The sequence below is a fragment of the Phoca vitulina genome, unplaced genomic scaffold (genome assembly GCF_004348235.1).
Source record: "Phoca vitulina isolate PV1807 unplaced genomic scaffold, GSC_HSeal_1.0 scaffold25, whole genome shotgun sequence".
Classification (NCBI taxonomy): Eukaryota; Metazoa; Chordata; class Mammalia; order Carnivora; family Phocidae; genus Phoca; species Phoca vitulina.
The window spans coordinates 2050465-2062274 of record NW_022589728.1 but is presented as its reverse complement, the minus strand read 5'-3'; the positions used below and the strand labels follow the sequence as shown (position 1 = coordinate 2062274).

Here is an 11810-nt window from a genome sequence, read left to right as displayed (position 1 = left end):
ATTTTTGTTGCTTTTCATCACTTGTTTATTTGGTTTATCTGCTTGTTATTTGGTTTGTTATTTGGTTAGTGCCTTAGCTGGACTGATTGTTCACTGGTTTCTATTTCCACATAGCATCTGATGTCACTCCCCAGAATGCCCAGCTCTGCACATGGGCACGGTCACCTTGGCATGATAGTGTTTTTGCTTTCTCTTTGACTCTCTTTTCCCTAATCTCTGTTAAATTGGCAGCCTCTGACGTAATCACACCAGTTGTTAGCTTCCACTAACTGCTGGCTAGTTGCCCTAATTGTTTTCAGCAATGCCCTGGAACATAAATCTCTCCACGGTCTGATCCAATTTAATTCAAGTTTCCTTGCAGTGGTAGATTTTAGGCCAGTTTTTGAAGCTTGTTCCTACCCCAGGATGGCTTTTCTTGCTTGTCTCCTTCCCTGGATTTCTCTGGTAACTACTAACTGACTATGGCTTGATTTGTTGCTTTTGCAGAGCTACCAGCATCCTCTTAATTGCTCTCCTCTCTACTGTTTTCAACATCATCCTTAGGTATGAACTTCCCCATGTACTTTTCCAAATTAAGTTGGTTCCCCTGAGGAGAGATTCAGAGCTCTCTGTTCTCACAGCCTGCCTCCCACCCTGGGCAAAGTCTCTGAGTCATGGCTCTAGGGCATGGGGAAAGTAGCCCACTTCTAAGTGATGCCTATCTTTATGAACAGAGCTCTGGGCAGGGTATTGGCCTCTGTTGGTCCTGGTTTGTCTGTACTGGTGTGGAACCTCTACCTTATGAGCAGAATGTGGAGAGGTGGATGGGGCCACTGTTCTAACCCTACTGTTCCTGGAATAGAGTTTCTGTCCTCTGTGGCAGCTATGTGAAGGAAGGATCTCTCAACCAGTCTTAGGAGAGGGAACCCTGTGTTCTAAGCTGACTGTCCAGGAGTAGAGCTTCTGTCATGCTGAGCTGATGGGCAGAGTTGGGTAGGTCAGGGCTCAAATGCCACATTCTCTCACTGTTCTTATTGAGATTTAGTAGATTTGAATAAATGTTTCTCCACTTGCTGAATGCCCTTAAGACAATGTATAGAGATTTTAGCGTTTTTTTTTTTTTCTATCATTTTCACTAATTATGGTTGTTTGAATAGAAAGATGGACTGTGGGAATCCTCAGTCATCTTTTAGAAGATGAAAGACTCATTTTCTTTTCATTTTATGTGAAGTTTTGTTTGTTTCTGGCTATCCTCTTGGATTATTTCTTGCACACTGTCCCCTCAAGAGCTCTGTTTTGCCTATAAAGTAGAGCATGGGGAATTTTATCAGAACCCACTCTATTTTTACCAAAAACAAAGATAAATATGGATTTGTGTTAAAAATTTTTCAGTAGAACACTGGTTTTCACAGACTAACGATTTGCTGAGAAACACAAAGACTGAAGATACAGTCATTTGTAATTTTGCTGAACTTCAAATTTGAATCCCAAAGACTTGGAGGTTAATGCTCAGGAATGGGTAAATTTCTGAGAAAGCAATCAGCTAACATTTTCATCCAAGGGAGTTTTATTGTACTCTAGTTATCCATTTTTCTAAGGTGACAAATGAAATAAACAAAAACTTTGTTTCTTTGTAAATGTGGCCCTCATATGAGAACTAAAACTTGGTTATTTAACATATTGTAATGTGCATAGGTAACACATCACTATCATAAATATTAAGAGAAAGTCTGTATCCTATAAAACATTTTCACATTCTAGAATTTGGCCTATCAAAGATACTGGGGTAAGTTAATTTTGACATAGCTGGCTATTTATTTACCCGGTGCTTTTTCTAAAGATAGGATCCTTTGTGAATCTATCTGAATCTCATATGCCAAACAGAGGTCTGACCTATTGCAAATTTTTATTAAGCATATGTGAGAGTGACTTTATATCAAGGTTTAGTTGGCACAGTACCAATTTTAGACAATAAGACAAACATAGCATATAATCTTCCAGTACCAGATTTTTTTTCAAAGTTCGAACCCATGAATTTCACAGATGACTAAATGTGTTCATAGCTGGTTCTTCCTAGAAGATCTCTCTTCTAAGAGCAAAAATATGTAACTTAGGTTCTTTTCCCATTCTAAAAATTATTTCACAGAAACACATGCCCTATTATGGCCCAAAGGAATTGAATGGTAATTGTTTAATCAGTAATATTTCTTAATTTTTTAAAAAAAGATTTATTTATTTATTCCAGAGAGCCCTGTGAGGGGTGGGGGACAGAGGTAGAGGGAAAGAGAGAGAAGCAGACTCCCCACTGAGCACCACTCATGAGACTACCACCTGAACAGAAACTAAGAGTCCCACACTTAACTAACTGAGCCACCCACCTACTCCATCTTTCTTATTTTCTTATGTCTGGAAAAACAAATGTTCTTGGTTAGAACTTTACTCAACTTTAATTTTTCACAAATAAGATGTTACCCTGAGTTTGAGTTTCATACTGCAAAGTCTTTTTCAAAAAAAATTAAAAAATGGAGCTATATATGTTATATACCCTGGATAATTTAATAAAATTTATATTTTAAATATCTATGAATTTAGGAATGAAAGTAGATAGATATATGGATATAGATAGACACAGATAGATACAGAGGTAGACAATCCTATATCTTGAGATTCTAGCTCTATAAATAACCCCAAAATGGAATAAAAACATTTGACAAAATTACCCATATTTTTTTCCTAAATGACTTTGGTCATTAATAAACCCTCATTTATTTGTGGCACAATGGGATTTTATCCTACAGTTAACATTTGCACCATCTCTAAGCTCCAATTTCCTCATCTACATAAAGGATAACCTCATAAAAACCATCTTGTGTTAAAATAAGAATTAAGTTAGGCGAGTGTGCAGGCGTGTCTGGGACTAGACAGCCACTCCAGAATCTCTGCTAGTTCCACTCTGTTTGCACCAAGCTGCCGCCATGGCCACCTACAAACTGGTGCTGATCCGGCAGGGCGAGAGCACTTGGGACCTGGAGCACTGCTTCAGTGGCTGGTACGATGTGACCTGAGCCCAGCTGGCACGAGGAGGCAAAGCACGATGGCCAGGTGCTGTGAGATGCTGGCTAGGAGTTTGACATCTGCTTTACCTCAGCGCAGAAGAGAGCAATTCAGACAGGGCTGGATGCCATTGACCAAATGTGGCTGCTGGTAGTGAGGGCTTGATGCCCCAGTGAGCAGCACTATGGGGCTCTGACTGGCCTCAGCTGAAACTGCTGCCAAGCATGGCAAAGCCCAGGTAAAGATCTGGAGGTGCTCTTATGATGTCCCACCACCTGGGATAGAGCCTGACCATCCCTGCTACAGCAACATGAGTAAGGATCATAGGTGTGCAGAGCTCACTGAATATCAGCTACCCTCTTGTGAGAGTCTAAAGTCCACCAGAACTCTGCCCTTTTGGAATGAAGAAATACCCCAGACCAAGGAGGGCAAACGGGCACAGATTGCAGCCCATGGCAACAGCCTTCTGGGCATTGTCAAGTGTCTGGAGGATCTTTCCAAAGAGGCTCACCTGCCAACTGGTATTCCCATGCTCTATAAATTGGTCAAGAACTGGAAGCCCATCAAGCCCATGCAGTTCCTGGGGTTGAAGAGAAGGGGGGTAAAGCCATGGAAGCTTCGGGGGCTGCCCAGAGCAAGGCCAAAAGGTGAAGAACAGGCAGACTACTTGCCCAAGGACACCCTCCCTGCCCATCCCATTCCTCTGCACTTCTTCTCTGCCCATGTCACACTAACCACATCTGTAGGCATCTTAAGTTTTAGCTGCAGATTGGGACTGGTGGCTCCTAATTTCGTTTAGCCATTTTGTCTCTTGCATCCACTCCCTTCATATAATCTAATCAGAATGGCACTTCTGGGGCATGGGCCTCAGTCCAAACTGAGTGGAGACTTTTATCCAAGAGTAGAGAGTTAGTAACTCTGGGTTTTTGCTATTGCTTTGTTACTAAGGACCTGCTTGAGTTGGGATAAGGAGGAACCAGTCTAGGTGTGACCAATGGGACACAAGAAAGCCTATTTGTGTTCCCAGGAGCCAGTCCTCTACTACTTTGTAGTTTCTGTAGTCAAGTGACTGTCTGGGGGGCTCTTTTTTTTTTTTTCTTTTGTAGACCATGTCTTGCCTTTTCTTTTTGTGGGCAGGATTCTCTCACCAGCAAGAATACAGCCCAGGGAAGGGACCCAAAGGACAAGGAAATCGCATTCTGTTTACAGCTGGAGAATCAGGGTTCTGCTTTCCTTCCTGCTCTGTGCAGGGCATCGTGGTAGGAGCTGCTGCTTTGCACTGTCTCTTCTTTCTCCCTGGGGTTGGGCTTGGTGTAAGTTCTGGTGCCAATGCTTCAGCCTGGAAGGCTGAGCTTGGCACTTCTACCCGTTCAAGTACAGCAACAAAGAAGCCACCAGTGAGCATGGTCTCAGGGGAGGCCCAGAGGCAGTGTTCAGGCCCTGGAAAAGTGCCGATGACTCCATGCGGCCAAGACGGTAGGACAAGAGCTAGCCTGAAGATGAAAGTAACGTGCATGGTGACTAAAATGATTATTTCACCTCTAACCCCAGAAGAACTGGCTCCAGAATATTGGGATCAATCTGAATATTTTATGTGTTGCATTTACTCTTACCAAAAAAAAAAAAAAAAAGTGTAAACAAACACACACACAAAAAAAAAAAAAAAAAACAAAAAAAAAAAACAAAAACCTGTCTGGAGTTTCTAGTGGCTGTTGAAATATTCCCACATGTGATCATCCCAAAATAAGCTATTCCTCACACCAATGTGGGATAAGCAATTTGACTTCTAGGCCTAGGAGTTCATCCTACTGTGTTTTAGAATCCCTCTCCCCCGCCTTAATGTTTTTTTATTATTATGTTATGTTAATCACCATACATTACATCATTAGTTTTGATGTAGTGTTCCATGATTCATTGTTTTCGTATAGCACCCAGTGCTCCACGCAGAACGTGCCCTCTTTAATACCCATCACCAGGCTAACCCATCCCCCCACCCCCCTCCCCTCTAGAACCCTCAGTTTGTTTCTCAGAGTCCATCGTCTCTCATGGTTCGTCTCCTATGGCAGTGAAATGCCTGTTGATCATGTCCAAGTGTGTCTTTCACTGTTTCTGATCATGTTCCAGTTTTTTGGCCCTGCCACTTGGGCCCAATACTCATTTTGAGTGTAACTGTACTAAATCTTTTTTCCAGATCAGTATAATAAAAGAGTGATGTGCAATAAAAAAAAATATGTGTGTGTACATATATATATATATATATAAGAATTGTTAGATAATATATGTGGTGCTTGTATCTGAGTACCTATCATATAATACACTATCAATAAAGATTACCTGATATTATTTATTTTGTCATAATGGTAGATATCCTTGAAGGATCTGTTGAAATGTCACTTTCCCATTATTTTCATCATTTCCTGTAATGCCAACATAGCTGTAATTTGGAGTATTATCTCACTTTCAAATATCCCTTTCCATTTGTTTTTAAATTCATTTGTTAAGAAAAAATAATTCAAGGATGCCTGGGTGGCTCAGTCGGTTAAGCGTCTGCCTTTGGCTCCGGTCGTGATCCCAGGGTCCTGAGATCGAGTCCCACATTGGCTTCTTGTTCAACAGGGAGCCTGCTTCTCCCTCTGCTTGTGCTCACTTTCTCTCTCTGACAAATAAATAAATAAAATAAAATAAAAGAATAAGAAAAAATAATTCAAACATTGACTTCCTGAGACAGAATAACATTCCTAAGCTTGGAACCTAGTTTATTCTGGGAAGTGCAGAGAATAAGAGAAATAACAAGTAATATTTATCATCTTTATTTTAAATTTCCTATATTTTCCAAATTTTCCACAGGTTTAAATAAAATAAATATATTCCCACCATGAGTTTTTTAACCCTATATAATAGTCAATGGTGCTTTTATCTATATATAAAATTCCCTTACTAAAATTTTTTAGTGATCAATTTTTTATAATATAGAAGAAATATATAGTAGCTTTACAGAGATATAATTCATATATAATATAATTCATCCATTGAAAGTATACCATATAATGGTTTTTAGTACATTGACAGTTGTGCAATCATCACTATAGCCAATTTTAGATCATCCAAAAAACAAACACTATTCTCATTAGCACTTACTCCCCATTTCCTCCTAACTCCTCCAGCCCTAGGCAACCACCACATTACTTTCTGTTTCTAGATATTCGCCTGGGCAAAACATACAAATAGATATTTCTTTAAATTGTTGTACATGAAATGCCTGTCCATTTATTGAGGGCTTTTATTTTTTTTCAACAATGTTTTATAGTTTTCAGAGTAAAGTTTTGTACATTTTTTGTTCAGTTTATTCCCAAGTATTTTACTCAAGCAGTAAGGACTACCTGGAGGAAGAGTTCTCATGGCCCAGATCACCCAGACCAGTTTGAGCCAAATCCCTGACTCATGCCTTCTCAGATGGACCACTCAGATGGAGTGACCAGTGGCATGACCAACAATTACCTTTACCTCATTATAATACTAAATTCTCTGCCCAAGGAGGAGCACAAGCCTCATTTACGTAACGCACAATGTATGTATAGGCGTGTTTCCTTAAGGTGCACGGGTGGCCTTAGGCATACAATGACAAAGCTTCCCTATCTAAATATTCATCCAAACCCCAGATAAAAGGAACCCACTCACCCTTGCTCAGAGAGTCTCGGCTTTGGAAGATATTCCCCGTAATCTCCTTATTTGCTGCAAATAAAGTTTCCTTTGAAAGAAAACTAACCTGGTGTAGTTTCTATCTCTGACTCACCAGGGAGCAAATTCATGTTGGTTCAGTTACAAAACCTTAACGAAAAATTTCTGGTTTACCACATATTTTCTGATCATATTCCCATAACTTACCTCCTCCTCTCCTAACAGAAGTCCAAAATTCCTTTTCCTTTGTCTGGCTGGCCTAAGACGGTTTATAAGCCCCTCTGTATCTGACTGCCTTGTGAAGCCATGTTTTTTCTTTGACAATCCCTGCTTGTGCAAACATACCTAATTAAAACTGCATTTACCCTCTATTATTAACATGTCTTTTATCAGTTTGATTGGAAGGACTGAGCCATTGAACCTAGAAAGGTAAAGGGAAGAAGGGTCCACCCTGCTCCAAAACATAGTAGATAATTCTCCTGACACCAGATCTCTTGGGACATGGACCAGATCTCCCAGGATCTTGGGAGCCATTCCCACCTTTGCTGTGTGGGAAGCGAGACACCTGGGAATCATGATTGCTGGATAGGCCCATAGTCTCATAGGGAAAAGGGGGCTAAATGGGGTCTAATAGTAACAACAGTTCAAACTTCCTCATCAATGAAGCAATGCAGAGAAATGCTGCTTTAGGAAGATGGCTGTCTGAACTAAAGCAGGTCTTATCCAGCAGGCCAAGAGGACCTGATGCTTGCTGGCAAGTACAGGAGAGCAAATGCTTTTGGGTGAGCCGCTGTCACTCAGCAGCCAGGCACCCTAATTTCTGTCCACAGGTCTGGGACTTGTAGGGATAAACCAACTTTCAGTGGGGACTTCCATGGGATGGACTCACAGCAATGCCAGCTTCCACCCTACACCATAACACACATCAATCTTCCCCTAGGGGCACCCCTAGCTCTAGGAAGATGGCCTGCTGGGCTCAAGCAACACCTGTTCACATAGGCCTAGAGGTCTTGGAAACCTGAGGGCAGGAGGTACCTAGGAGCAAAGTGTGCATACTATGGCCACTCTAATCCAACAGTCAGGTACCCTGTGATCGGTACCTGGGTCTGCAACGTACAGATAGTCAGGGCAACACACGAGTACTCGTGGGGGACAGCTAAGGACCACAGGGTCTATCCTACTCTAACACAAAGAGCTAATCCCCCTGTTACCAGGTCTCATGGGATCTTGGAAGACATTCTGAGCTTGACCAGGGCTAGGTAGGACAGCGAACACCAGGGAATCACAGTCACCAGAGAGGAAAGCAAGGCCATCTGGGTCTGACAGTACCAAATATTTACACCTTGTCATCAAAGCAACAGCATGAGAAACAGTGCTCCAGGAAGACAACAGGGTGGGCCAATGCAGGCCCTCTCCAAAGGCCAAGAGGGACTGGCTGGCAGGAGCTAACTGTATGTATGACAGCTACTATGACTCAGCCCCCCAGTCCAGGAATTGTGGAGAGATTGAAGGACCCCAGTGGGGAATTCTGGGGTACTTCCAGCAATACACAGTTCCATCCCACTCCCACACCCAGCTATCTGCTTTCCTGAAACCTAGTCTCACAGAAACTCCTTAGCCTGGCCATCCTGGGCATGCCAAAAGTTCACTGATGAGAGGCACCTGGCAGAAATGACTCCCAGAAGGGCTTGAGACTCACCCATGCAGGGCCTCAAGGGTTTGCCCCAAATGACCTTTCCCTCTCCACATCACAGGTGCAGCACAAGGAGCCCCTAGCTCCAGCAGAGTGGACTGCCAGGCTGGGCACCCCCAGTACATACAGGCCTAGAGTTCTACGGGGGGCCTGACAGCAAGGGGTGGCAGGAGCAAAGTGTGCAGGCCTGGGTGCTCCAAAGCCACAGTGGGATCCCTGGGCTTGGCTCCTGCCTCAGGGGCATGCTCAGTACATGTCTGGGAGGTAAGTGGGAACTTGTGGTGTACACATGGGGTCAAAAGGGCCCCTTCTGTTCCCAAACACAGTGGCTCGCTCTTCTGACACCAGATCTCCTGGGATCTTAGTAGCCATTCTGGGCCTAAGTAGGGCTGAGGTGTGAGAACCTGGGAATCGTGATTGCCTGATAGGCCTCTAGCCCAGCCAGGACAAGATGTCCATATGGGGTCTGACCATAACCATTATTCTAATCTCTTTTCTAGTGTATTAGTGTAGGGAAAGGCTGCCTTGGGAAAGATGTGTGGTGAGCAAGAGTGCGCTCTATCTAACACCTGGTGTGCACCTGAAGCCTGGGGCAGGTGCACAGAGCGAACTGCAGTGCAAGAGCCACTGTGACTCAGCATCCAGGCATCCTGGGACCCACCAGTTCCTGGGTCCAGGGATTGTGAGGATAGACAGGTCCCCCCCTGGGGACTTGCATGGGACTCACAGGAATGCCCAGGTGCACTTTCTCCAAAAAAGAGTTACCAGTTCCCCTGAAGCCAGGTTTCATGGGGACTGCTTAGCCTTGCCATCCCTGGCTGGCAGAGAAGTTCACTGATGAGCGACCCCCAGGGGATCTGATTCCCACAGGTGCCCTTTGCATCAATCCCCAGGAACAGGGCCATGAGGGATCTCACTCAAAAGTCCTGCCCTTCTTGTCTTTGGAAGTGGGGTGTGGGGCACCCCTGGCGATAACGGGATGGACTGATGGGCTGGGGTGACCCCCATTCATACAGGCCTAGAGGTATGGGGAACTTGAGGGCAGGAGAGTAAATGAAAAGCAAGTGTGTATGAGTTAGCCTCTCCAAACCAGAAGGCAGGCTCCCCAGGATGGGTTGATCCCAGGGTCAGGGCTGTGTCAGGAGAGTTGGGGTGACAAGCAGGAACCTGTAGGGAAAACAAGGGGCTGCCAGGGTCTCTCTGGCTCCAAAACAGAGTGGTTAATTTCCCTGGAAGCAAATCTCTCAGGATATCTGAACAAAACTTACAGGATCATGGAAGCCATTGCAAGCCTGACTGTTGTTAGGTGGGATGGGAGATACCCGGGAATCGTCATTGCTGGACAGGCCCTTTCGGGGTGTGACAGTAACCACCATTCAAACCTGTGGTACCTGTGGAGCAAAGTGTGCATGTGCCAGCCACTCAGGCCTGTCTGCAAGGTAACTTGGGATCAGTCCCTGTCAGGCCACGCAACATGAGGAGTCATGGAGGACAAATGGGCTACAGCGAACAGTCCATCCTGCTCCAAGCAGTAGCTAATGCCTCTTGCCAGATCTTGTAAGTTTCAAGACCAGATCCTGTGGGATCTTGGAAGCCATTCCAGGCCTAACCATGGTCCCTAACCAATGTGGGATGGAAGACATCTGGGAGTTACGGCTGCCAGACAAGCCCTTAGTCCCATAAGGACCTCAGGGCCAAGTTACTAAGTAACTTGTTTTGGGCAGCAAATTTGTGCTCAGAGACTGAGTTTGTCTTTACAATTTATTTAACACAGGTTTGCTGCGGGATTTCAGAAGTCGATAACATACAGGAGGATAATGTCAGTTAATAAGACAATAAATAAGGGACGCCTGGGTGGATCAGTCGGTTAAGCATCTGCCTTCAGCTCAGGTCATGATCCCAGGGCCCTGGGATCGAGCCCTGCTTCAGGATCCCCGCTCAGCGAGGAGTCTTCTTCTCCCTCTCCCTCTGTCTCTCTCCCCTGCTCATGCTGTCTCTCTCCCTCTCTCTCTCTCTTTCTCTGTGTGTGTGTGTCTCTCTCTGTCTCAAATGAATAAATAAAAAATCTTTTTAAAAAAATAAACCAATAAATAAATAACATTCCAGGTCAATGATAGATTAATCATACTGTTGTTCCAGGCAAGTGTTGATGAAAAGAATAAAGTCCAAAGTTAGCTGAGGTTTACCTTTATATGAGTTGGTCCTTGGGAGATATGGCTTAGCCACCCAAGGGCTGTGTCCAGCTGCCAGTGCCAAAGTAAAAGTCCCCCGTAACTAGAGCACATTGCTAGGGAACTAGGGTGCTGGTTCTGACCAGGAGAATGATCTTCCTCAAGGGGCCACACTGCACAGCTTTCACCTCTGCCAGTAAGGGAGTCACCTTTAGTGCAGGGGTGCTAAACCCCCCAAGGTCTTCCAAGAGCTATTTGCCATCAGCAAAGAGTCACCCTGACCAGACCAAACACTCTCAGATGTTCTTCACAAACTCTCTGTATTTATAGTCTAAATGTCCCCTTGCCACAGTTGCTTCTTCATGTTTTTATTGATAAGTGCCAGCAGGGCCCCTCAGCAGCTGAGCTACTGTGTTCTAAACTGAACAGATGAGATGATGACATCCTGACACAAAGCACTTCATTATTATATCAAAACAACCCTTTTCTTTTGTCTTTGTCATAACCAAGTGGATTAAAACAACTTCATCTAAATTATAAACAAGTGGATTTGAAATCCTATCTGACCAATACACGACAGTAACCACCTCCACTCAAACCCCCCTGACAGAATGGCAGTGTGGAGAAAGGCCACTCCAGAAAGACTGCTGGGGAGGCTAGGGCAGTGCCGATGCTTGCAGGCAGCTGCAGGGCGGCAAACCGTGAGTCCTCCCACCACGTGATGCAGCATTCGGGCACCCTGGACCCACACCAGGACCTGGGACTGGTGAGGATGGACCAGGCTTCTGGTGGGGACTCCTGGCTGTCTCACAGCAATGCTAAATTCTGCCCTGCTCCAAAACAGTGTTTGCTGTTTTCTTGAAGCTAGATCTCATGAAAATCCTGGAGCCTTGCCACCCTGGGCACAGTCAGGAAGTACACTGATGAGAGACACCTGGGGGACGCGATGCCCAGAAAGGCACTGAGAATCCCCCAGGCACAGGGCCACAAGGGGTCTGACTCAAATGATCTTCCCTTCTCCACATCAAGGGTGTAGTGTGGACACCCCTAGCTCCAGGAAAAGAGCCTGCTGGTGTGAAGAGGCTCCTGTTCACACAGCCTGGAGGGGCTAGAAACCTGAGGGCAGGAGGTACCCAGGAGCAAAGTGCACATGGGCTGGCTGCTCTGACCCTGAAGGCAGGCCTCCCCGGGAACAACAGCCCATAGGTCAGCGCCCCGATGGAATGAGTTAGGGC

General features: G+C 44.8%; 1 pseudogene; it reads left to right on the top strand.

Moving 5' to 3' along the window:
- The first annotated feature begins 2954 nt into the window (after nt 1–2954).
- LOC116643248 lies at nt 2955–3684 on the top strand (annotated as a pseudogene).
- The last annotated feature ends 8126 nt before the right edge of the window (nt 3685–11810 follow it).